Consider the following 10670-nt stretch of genomic DNA (forward strand, 5'->3'; position numbering starts at 1 on the left):
AAACACAAACACGTGTATACACGCTGCTAGGTAAGCTCAGTAACTTTGACCACGTTTAACCCCATTTCCTTCTCAACCTCCTCTTGGAGTAAGTGCTGCAGGGTAGATGGAACCGATTGTGTTCAGAACTGGCCACCCGTGCAGATCCGGGTTAGATTTGATCTTCAGTAACCCATGCTTGTCGTAAGAGGCGACAAACAGGATTGGGTGGTCAGGCTCGCTGACTTGGTTGACACATGTCATCGAACCCGATTACGTAGATCGATGTTCATGCTGTTGATCACTGGATTGTGTGGTCCAGGCTCGATTATTTACACACCGCCGCCATATAGCTGTAATATTCCTGAGTGCGGCGTAAAACTAAACTCAATCAATCCGAACTGACTAAAATGGGGATCGAAGTGTAGTTTGGCTCATCATATGTTAGCCTTACAGTTTGGCGCTCATGCCATCGATTATTGGTTTGACTGGACCATTCCTTTACACATCTTTGATTTATTCTTTCCCTTATTTGTTACGACATGCCGGGTGCACGCGATAATTATATTAAATATAGTTAACTCTATTCACCAGCTCCATGCATTTCGATAGATTTATCGGTATCCTTCTCAAGAATATTCTAGGTCGTCCAATCCAATCACGTTCACTTTATGTATTGGCATGCACAGTGAAGGCTACTATACACCTATAGTCTCCATGTGTAAACTGCACGGTCAGCAGGTGCGCTCTACTCCCGTTGAAGTCTCGCGCGTTACGGAAGTCGCTGTCTGACAGGTGTACCATCTAAACGGTAATGTGTATGCTTCTGCATGTCGGTGGTAGGAAATCGCTCATCCAGGCTGGTGTGTCGCTGCCAACCGCTCGGTCGGAGAGTCGAGTAAAGCCGACCATTTCCAACTGTCAAACGTTGCAACAATATATATACGGGGTAAAAAAGACTGTGTACTATAAAAATCACAGTTGCCAATAAGTTTCATAACCATGCTGTGCCATTATATATACTTAAAATATTATCAATGATGTACCAAATTGCAAGTTCAATCTCAATGCACTATAAAACCCACTGAGGATGAATTCGTCATACACTCACGGTACACCGAGTCAGTTTATAAATGTTTTTTATATACCCGAAAAACAACTTTGGAACGTCATGTCGGTAAGGTAATTACGCTCGTCATATTACCTGTACGCCCAGGTGTGCTGCCATGTCTTCAGTGAGTGTGTGAGTGAATTTAGTTTTACGCCGTTTTTAGCAATATTCCAGCAATATCACGGCAGGGGACACCAGAAATGGGCTTCACACATGTACCCATGTAAGGAATCGAACCCGTTTCTTCGGCGTGACAAGCGAACGCTACTAGGCTACCCCACAGCCCGCCATGTATTCAAACTGTACACCTGGTATGTTGACAACAAGGCTGAATGTTAGTCCTCTTACAGGTGAGTCCAGGAATCATCTTGACAGCAGTGATAACCGTCAGCGTCTTGTTGACGTTGGCTGGAACGTCACGGTGACGCGTGTGTTGTTCAACGTCCTGCATTCGCTGGTGTGAGTTAACAGAGTGGGGAAGCATCACTGCATATCACAGGAAACCCTTTGAAGATCATCGACGGCAATCTGGCTGGTATATTCAACCGTGACAACGGTGTCCGTCATCACTTCTTCCCCGTATATTCAGACCCACGGACATCACATTACAGCAGGACGATGTACGTGTAATTTTACTGCCGGACACTCCCACAGTCAAAGGTTCGAAGGTTTTTATTTTCTCAACTTTCACCAACGGTGGTACATGACTGAAGTGGAAAAACGTTATATACACATATACACCAAGATGGCATCGGAGAGATATAATTGAGGCAGGATAATGTACAATACAATATACATGTACATACATATTCATATATACAAGGGTGTCATTAGAGAATGATGCAAACATTTAATTACATGTATTTATATCTAAACTTCTATTGATACATTTAATAAATTTTGACAATTCTTTAACATATTGAGCTTTCTTTGAACAAAGTAATCTTTTGAGTGTATAAAGTCACCTGGCCTGCTGTTTTGCCTGATCAATACATCATCGAACATGTGAGATTAAAGCGTTCCGACTAACAAACCAACCAGTGGTGTTTGTCCAGACAATGTATACTTTTGTTAACACGAATATCTTCATTTAAATTAAAAAGGAGCCCGAGTGAGCTGAAGCTGAGGACAAACTAGATTTGCTTCGTTTTGGGCCTTTGTATGTATAGCATTGTATGGTTGTAATTCAGGGACTGTGAGACACAATAACTTTGGTCCAACAGGTCATGGTTCATATCAAGAATAGCAAACCTTCGTCACCACTCTTAAATATCTCTGTTCTCTGTCTCTCCGTAAATGACCCTTCCCCATAAATGACCAGCCCTTAAAGTACTTATATTTATCAGTGAGGTGTTTTTTCTTCTGTTCCCTTACAAACTGTATGGGCATGTATCACGATCATTAAGTTTATATATTGCTGATGTTCACTCTTGAAATATCTTAAATATCGTAACATATCTGTATATGATCACCAAAGTCAATATTTGTGACGACTTGCACTAGGGTACAATCAGAACACGGACATCCGATGCAGCGTCGCGTGCTCATCGGTGGTGAAGTCGCTACCAACGTGTAAAATATTCAGTCAAGACCCTTGAGTGGGGCGTCGACAACGTCAGTAACAATTTCTTTTATCAAACACATGTCAAACACCATTCGTTCCACGTTCGACATCGTCACAGTTCCACACGACCAAGTGAGAACACCCGATCCCCCGCGTTACGTCATGGCTTTCTCCTCCCTCTCCCACACAGCGCTCGGAAACTTCTGAACGACTCACGTCTCAAAGCACTATTAATCCCGCGAGTGAGTCTCTCCCTCACAAAGATTAGCATCCTCCGTCGAAGTATGCCAGTACAACCAGAGAGGGACTTAATGACAATGATACACTTGGGACCAGGAACGTTTCTACTCCAAAGGACAGAATTATTCACATTTCTGAAATTAAGGTCCAACCTATCGATTAAGCAAAGAAGTGAACAATGAATGCTTAAATGGTCGTTCGCATTGGAATTCGCTTTGAATTATTCTCATTTCAAAAGTCTTCAACTTTGCTCTCTTTAATCAAAAGCCGTGTGGTTATTGCAAATTTTAACCTCTGATTTCTAACACAATTGTAAAATCGATCTTACTACTTGGTGAGGTAATCCGTTATGTAATGACGTAAGCCCTAGGGCGATGCTGCATAATCACTTTTTTAAGAAAATACTTTTTTTCAATTTACATTTAACAAGCGTATCAAAGTAGTCGAGGTGGAACAATGTCTACTGCTAACGAGTTGCATGTACGTCTGCCATGCTACTTAAATATAAGGGAAATACCATTAATTTCACAACGGCAACATTTAATAACGAATCTAAACGTAAAAGCTTAACAAAAAGTCTCTTTAATGAAAATGAAATTGTAAATAATTGCGAAGGACAGTGTCCGCGCGGCTCCCAATCTCGCCCCCAGCACGCAAAGTACAAACTGCTGATGAACGTGAAGGTTCATAGACTAGTTCAAATGAGAATTTGTCTGACAGAGGTTGTAAGAATTACTCATTAATTTGCGTTACAATATGAGCATATTCTCGATCGGAGCCTGCGCGAACATAACTCGGTTGTAAACTCCCCGCAGTGCCCATTCAGCCTCTTCGCTGTGATAGCCGAGAGGGAAAAGTCGTCTGCGCCTTCAGACTGGCGGCCATAGTCAAACATAGTCTCAACCGAACATGCAAATGTATGTCTTATTTGAACAATCACCTCTCCCGGCCATTAAGAACCCTGGTCACTCAGTCTCTCTGTCTCATCTGTTAGGTTTATAGTTGTGTTTGTCGACTATTTGAGACACCGGAACAGCCGACACGTCACGTCATATTGGGAGACAGCAGACGATAACAACTGGTCGACGACCAACCGCAAACACTCACCGACAGATTAATTCATTTAAACCTATATTAGTGTAATTATTTGAGTTGGCAACGACTGGGTCAATCCGCGCACGACCTTGGGGATTTAGTCCAATATTTGATGTCATGAAGGTATATTCTGAACGTAGTCGTGGTATTGTGCTGTACAGGTATCAGATTGACTGATTCCTAATCCCTGATCAATTCAGGACTAGCTATCTTGTTGGTGTTTTGTGTTGGTATTGTATGTGCAGTGTTTAATGCAGGTTTCAATTTACTTTAAAGATTCATATATGTGTGCACAAGGATTAGCTTGTGCCCTTTAGAATTTGTTGTACTCTGGGAATAAGAGTTCTAAAGGTGGAGAGGGAACAGATACTTCTGGTTGCTCGGTCATATGCTTAGTTAGGGGTAATGGTGATGCCTGGTAGATGATGGAGGGTGGGGCAAGCGAAGACATGTGGGTGAAGAATGGTAGATGATGGATGGTGGGGCAAGCGAAGACATGTGGGTGAAGAATGGTAGATGATGGAGGGTGGGGCAAGCAAAGTCACGTGGGTTGTGCCTGGTAGATGATGGAGGGTGGGGCAAGCAAGATCTTGTGTATGGTGCCTGGTAGATTAGGTAGGGTGGGGCAAGCGAGGTCAAATGGGTGGTACCTGGTAGATGATGGAGGGTGGGGCAAGCGCGATCTCGTGTATGGTGCCTGGTAGATGATGGAGGGTGGGGCATGCAAGATCTCGTGTATGGTACCTGGTAGATGATGGAGGGTGGGGCATGCAAGATCTCGTGTATGGTGCCTGGTAGATGATGGAGGGTGGGGCAAGCGAGATCTTGTGTATGGTGCCTGGTAGATGATGGAGGGTGGGGCAAGCGAGATCTCGTGTATGGTGCCTGGTAGATGATGGAGGGTGGGGCATGCAAGATCGTGTGCATGGTGCCTGGTAGATGATGGAGGATGTGGGGCTCTCGTGCAAGATCTCGTGTATGGTGCCTGGTAGATGATGATGAGGGTGGGGCAAGCAAGATCTCGTGTATGGTACCTGGTAGATGCCTGGTAGATGTAGGGTGGGGCAAGCGAGATCTCGTGTATGGTGCCTGGTAGATGATGGAGGATGGGGCAAGCGAGATCTCGTGTATGGTGCCTGGTAGATGATGGAGGGTGGGGCAAGCGAGATCTCTGTGTATGGTGCCTGGTAGATGATGGAGGGTGGGCTGCGAGATCTCGTGTATGATGCCTGGATGATGTGGGGTGCCAAGCGAGATCTCGTGTATGGTGCCCTGGTAGATGATGGAGATGATGGAGCAAGCGCGATCTCGTGTATGGTGCCTGGTAGATGATGGAGGGTGGGGCATGCAAGATCTCGTGTATGGTGCCTGGTAGATGATGGAGGAATTGGGGCATACAAGATCTCGTGTGAGATGATGGGGGGCTATAGTGGTAGGTGATGGAGATGATGGAGGTTGGGGCAAGCGAGATCTCGTGTATGGTGCCTGGTAGATGATGGAGGGTGGGGCAAGCGAGATCTCGTGTATGGTGCCTGGTAGATGATGGAGGGTGGGGCAAGCAAGATCTCGTGTATGGTGCCTGGTAGATGATGGAGGGTGGGGCAAGCAAGATCTCGTGTATGGTGCCTGGTAGATGATGGAGCGTAGATGATGGAGGGTGGGCAATCGATCTCGTGTATGGTGCAAGGTAGATGATGGAGAGTGGGACATGCAGATGATGGAGGTGAGATCTCGTGTATGTGCATACCTGGTAGATGATGGAGGGTATGGATGATGGAGAATGGGGCAAGCGAGATCCTCGTGTATGGTGCCTGGTAGATGATGGAGGGTGGGGCAATGATGGAGGGTGGAACAATTGAGATCTCGTGTATGGTGCATGGTAGATGATGGAGAGTGGGGCAAGCGAGATCTTATGTGTGTGGTGCATGAGATAGGGTTATGGTTTGTGACTGGGAGAAGCTGCTGGTGGCGATGCGAAAGAAAGAAGGTGCAAGTGATGCATGATGATGCAAGGGTGGTGATGATGGTGCAAAGGGGTGGTGATGGTGGTGTAAGGGGGTGGTGATGGTGGTGCAAGGGGTGGTGATGATGGTGCAAGGGGGTGGTGATAACGATGCAATGGGGTGGTGATAGTGATGCAAGGGGTGGTGATGGTGGTGCAAGGGGGTGGTGATGGTGGTGTAAGGGTGGTGATGGTGGTGTAAGGGGTGGTGATAGCGACGCCAAGGGGTGGTGATGGTGGTGCAAGGGGGTGATGGTGGTGCAACAGGGTGGTGTGGTGGTGTAAGGGGGTGGTGATAGTGACGCCAAGGGTCGGTGATGATGGTGCAAGGGGTGGTGATGGTGGTGCAAAGGGTGATGGTGGTGTTAGGGATGGGATGTGGTGATGGTTGTGATGGTGGTGCAAGGGGTGGTGATGGTGATGCCAGGGGTGTGGTGATGGTGGTGTTAGGGTGGTGATGATGGTGGTGTTGGGGGGTGATGATGGTGATGCAACGGGATGGTGAAAGTGATGCCAGGGGGGTGATGGTGGTGTAAGGGGTGGTGATGGTGGTGTAAGGGGGTGGTGATGGTGGTGTAAGGGGTTGGTGATGGTGGTGTAAGGGATAGGTGATGGTGGTGGTGGTGGTGATGGGACAGGTGATGGTGGTTTAAGGGGGTGGTCATGGTGGTGTCAGGGGGTGGTGATGGTGGTGTAATGGGGTGGTGATGGTGGTGTAATGGGGTGGTCATCGTGGTGTAAGGGACATGTGATCGTGGTGTAAGGGACTGGTGATGCAAGGTGATGGTGGTGCAAGGGAATGGTGATGGTGGTGCTGAAGGGAATGGTGATGGTGGCGTAATGGGGTGGTGATGGCGGTGTGAGGGGATGAGGATGAAGGTGATGGTGGTGCAAGGGGGTGGTGATGGGTGGTGTGAGGGGAATGATGACAATGTATGGTGTAAGAAAAGGGGGTAATGCAAGGGAACTTGTCTTGGCAGACGTGGGATATTGTGAAAGTCCCATCAAGTTGCTTCATACCACACACAAGGGTAATTGATTCAATATTGAACAAACTTTATGGATAAAAACTTCTTTTATTTCGTGAGTGCGACGTTTCGATACAGATTCTTTGTTTCTTCAATAGTGTACTTCCCAACTTCTAAAATGACACTCAAAGAAGTTAGCATGATTCAAGGGAGATTCATGTGTACATAAAAGAAATACGACCCATGAAAATCCAGGTTTGAATTGATCTTCAACAACCCATGCTTGACGTAGGATTTACGGGATCGGGAGGTACATGTCAATCACAATATTATCTGGTTCAGATTCGATTATTTACAGACTGCTGTCATATAGCTTGAATATTGCCGAAAACAAACAGGAATACATTTCTTGCCCTTTTGTTTGCATTATTTACAAAAGTCCTATTCCATTAATCCAAATGCAACATTATCTGCATGTTTTGGTTTCGTCAGTTTTGATGACAATCTCTTTTGATACTAAACCTAATAAATCTATTTTGACACACGAGTACAAATAGGCATAATGATATCGATCACAACAAAACCAATTGTAAATCAACCAGATCGCAGATATAGACGTCTTAAGCTAATATTTTCTGATTTCTTGACCGACCTTGACCCATAATCCGTATATTTCTTTATTCGCTTTCAACAAGTGCTGCTCACAACAAACCTATCTCGTTACGCTCCCAATCAGATTTACTGCTTGTCCCGAGGACCAAGTTAAACACCTGGCTACCTTGGCGGTTGGTCAGTTATGGCGTTCTCAGTCCTTGTGGCAGACATTCCGCCAAGATGGCGGTCATTTGGCGTTAGCGTGGAGTGACCCGGCGCCCACGTAGGGTCGTAATGTCTAGGGTCGGGACGAAGGCTATTCATGGTCGAGACTTAGGAGTCTTATCGCCTCTAGGAGACGCTTCACCGCCAGACTGGTCCGCTTTGACATTTGAGTGTATTACTACGCCTAGGCTGAGAACACAATCGTGTAGATAACACTGCGAGTTTTGTTGTTTTGCCTGAATGAAAAAGACCACAGTTGTTGAGGTTTAAAACCGCAGGGAAACCAAATATGGGTGTCACGCTATTTCTTGATTTAAATAATGAATAAAAGCTCCCTCACCACATTAACAAGTTGTCTAGTATACATGTATATGCAGGAAATAGTGACCATATCACCACCTTCATGAAACTATTACTGCATGTGTCTCCTCGTATTTACCTAGCAACATGTGTAGCATACTGAATAGGGGTGGGGGTGGGGTGACTGACTGTGTGGTTTAGGTGGTCCAGGATCTATGGGGTGTTCAATGAAGTTGTGGCTTATAATTACAATTTTGAACGACATTCCTCAAACATTAACGAACGACAATTACCTAAAACTTCCTTACAACTTGCCGAAAATGGTAATTCTGTAACATCATTAGCATATTTTTTTACACAAGGGAATTAACAGATTTTCTTCCTCGTTCGGGTGATGGAAATAATGCAAAGCCGAGAATATTGGCAAAAATCTCCCCAAGACACTGGACATGCTGAACGAACGATATGTTGACGTGAGTCAGAATGTGTTAGCTGGTCCTTTCCACGATTTGTTTCAGTGTGTGAATATGGTTTATGCTGCCTTGGGGAATAATCCAGCAATATCACACCGGGTCACCAGAAATGAGTCAGACACTTTGTGCCCTTGTGGGAAATCGAACCCGGGGCTTCGGCGTGACAAGCGAATGCTTTAACCACTAAGCTACTCCACTGTTCCTTTCAATGGTTTGAAGCGTTGACAGAAAAGTGTTCACAAGTGTCCCGAACATACATCTCCCCGATTTACACTGAATACAAAGATGTGTAGAGCAGGTATCCGGTACCGAAACGGTGAGTGTTGATATGCGGCATTAAAGGGCTACGACTGTGGTAGAGATGGTACAGTTACGATATAGTTAAGATGGCTCTGTGTAAGAGTATCGCTGTCTAGTCCTGTGCGGGTAACCTGCCATCAGATCTGATGACCTTCCTATCACCAGAGTGAGTGAGTGAGTTGGGTATTAGCAATACAATGTATTCAAGCAATATCACGGCGCCGGACACCAGAAATGGCGTTCACACTCATTGTACCCATGTGAGGAATCGAACCCGGGTCTTCGGCGTGACGAGCCAACGCTTTAACCACTAGACTACCCCACCGCCCTTCCTATCACCAGAGGTGTCACAATATTTCCGTTGTATAACGACATACCATCCCCATGCCGACACCATGCCGTCACCATGCCGTCCGAATATCACCACCATGCCATCACCATGCCGGAAGGTCAGGTTTGATGTTTGATGAAACATCCGTGAAGATCCGGTTTAGAATTGTTTTTCAGGATATCGTCGTAAGAGGGAACTATGCTTATGGTAAGACTGACTGACTGACTGAGTATGGTTTTACGCCGCTTTTAGCAATATTCCAGCAATATCACGGCGGGAGACACCAGAAATGGGCTTCACTCATTGTACCCATGTGGGGATTCGAACCCGGGTCTTCGGCGTGACGAGCCAACGCTTTAACCACTAGACTACCCCACCGCCCCGCTTATGGTAAGAAGCTGAAATGGGTGGTAAGGCTCTCTGACTCGGTCCATGCATGTCATCGTGTCCTAATTACGTAGATTGATGCTCATTAAGCTAATCACTTGATTGTCTGGTCCAGACTCGATTATTTAGAGACCGCCGACATATAGCTAGGATAATGCCGAGTGCGGCGTTAAATAACAAACAATTAAGACATACGCCTTCACCCAGACCCAAGAGCTGAGGTCTCTGGCAACACAACAGAAATACTTTGTGGTTTTGGCAAGGGAGCCTCTCTTTACTGACTTGATGATCCGGATGAGGACAAGACGTATAAAGTGATGGAGAGAATTAAGAGAAACAATTGTTATATGCAATCCCGTATGCATCCCACAGATACCAAGCCAGACCAGGTCGCTGTACCTCCGGCTCCCACCGTGTGTATTCCGGGTCAATAGAAGTCAAACAACCCATGCTTGTCGTAAGCTATGTGGATCGGGTGGTCAGGCCCGGTGACGTGGTTGAATCGGCGCCATCGTTCCGCGACGTGGGTCGTTAATTATTACATCAAACACAGGATTGTCTGGTCCAGTCTGGAATATTTAAGAAACCTGCCAACTAACGCCGTATAGTGCGGCGTTTAACTAATCAACAATTCAATAAACTTTTTGTTTGGTTAAATAATTAAATGTAGTTAATTGTTACATAAAAATCAATTTATGACAATAGGTTAGGGTGAAATGGGGTTTAACGTCGTACTTAAGAATATTTCGCTCACATGTGTGGCTGCTTGTACTAGCCCAGACTTAAGCTGGTTTTATAGTGCTAGCTCACTGAGATACCGTGTCGCAGTTAAGCATGAATACCCCACTCAGACACATTATACTGACTCCGAGCCGACCAGTCCTTGTAGCCATTAATGCCGAGCGCCAGACAGGGGCCAACAAGTACCATATTTTAAAGCCTTTTGGTATCACGCGGTCGGGGATCGAACCCGCGACCTTCCGCTCTCTGGGCGGACGCTCTAACCACTACACCACAGAGGCTGTTTCGTGACAATAACATGATGATGAAAACAGAGGGAAGCTGGACTAACACTTAGTCACTGTACGTGAAACATGCAGC

The sequence above is a fragment of the Haliotis rubra genome, unplaced genomic scaffold (genome assembly GCF_003918875.1).
Source record: "Haliotis rubra isolate DU_JTF1 unplaced genomic scaffold, ASM391887v1 Scf80, whole genome shotgun sequence".
NCBI lineage: Eukaryota > Metazoa > Mollusca > Gastropoda > Lepetellida > Haliotidae > Haliotis > Haliotis rubra.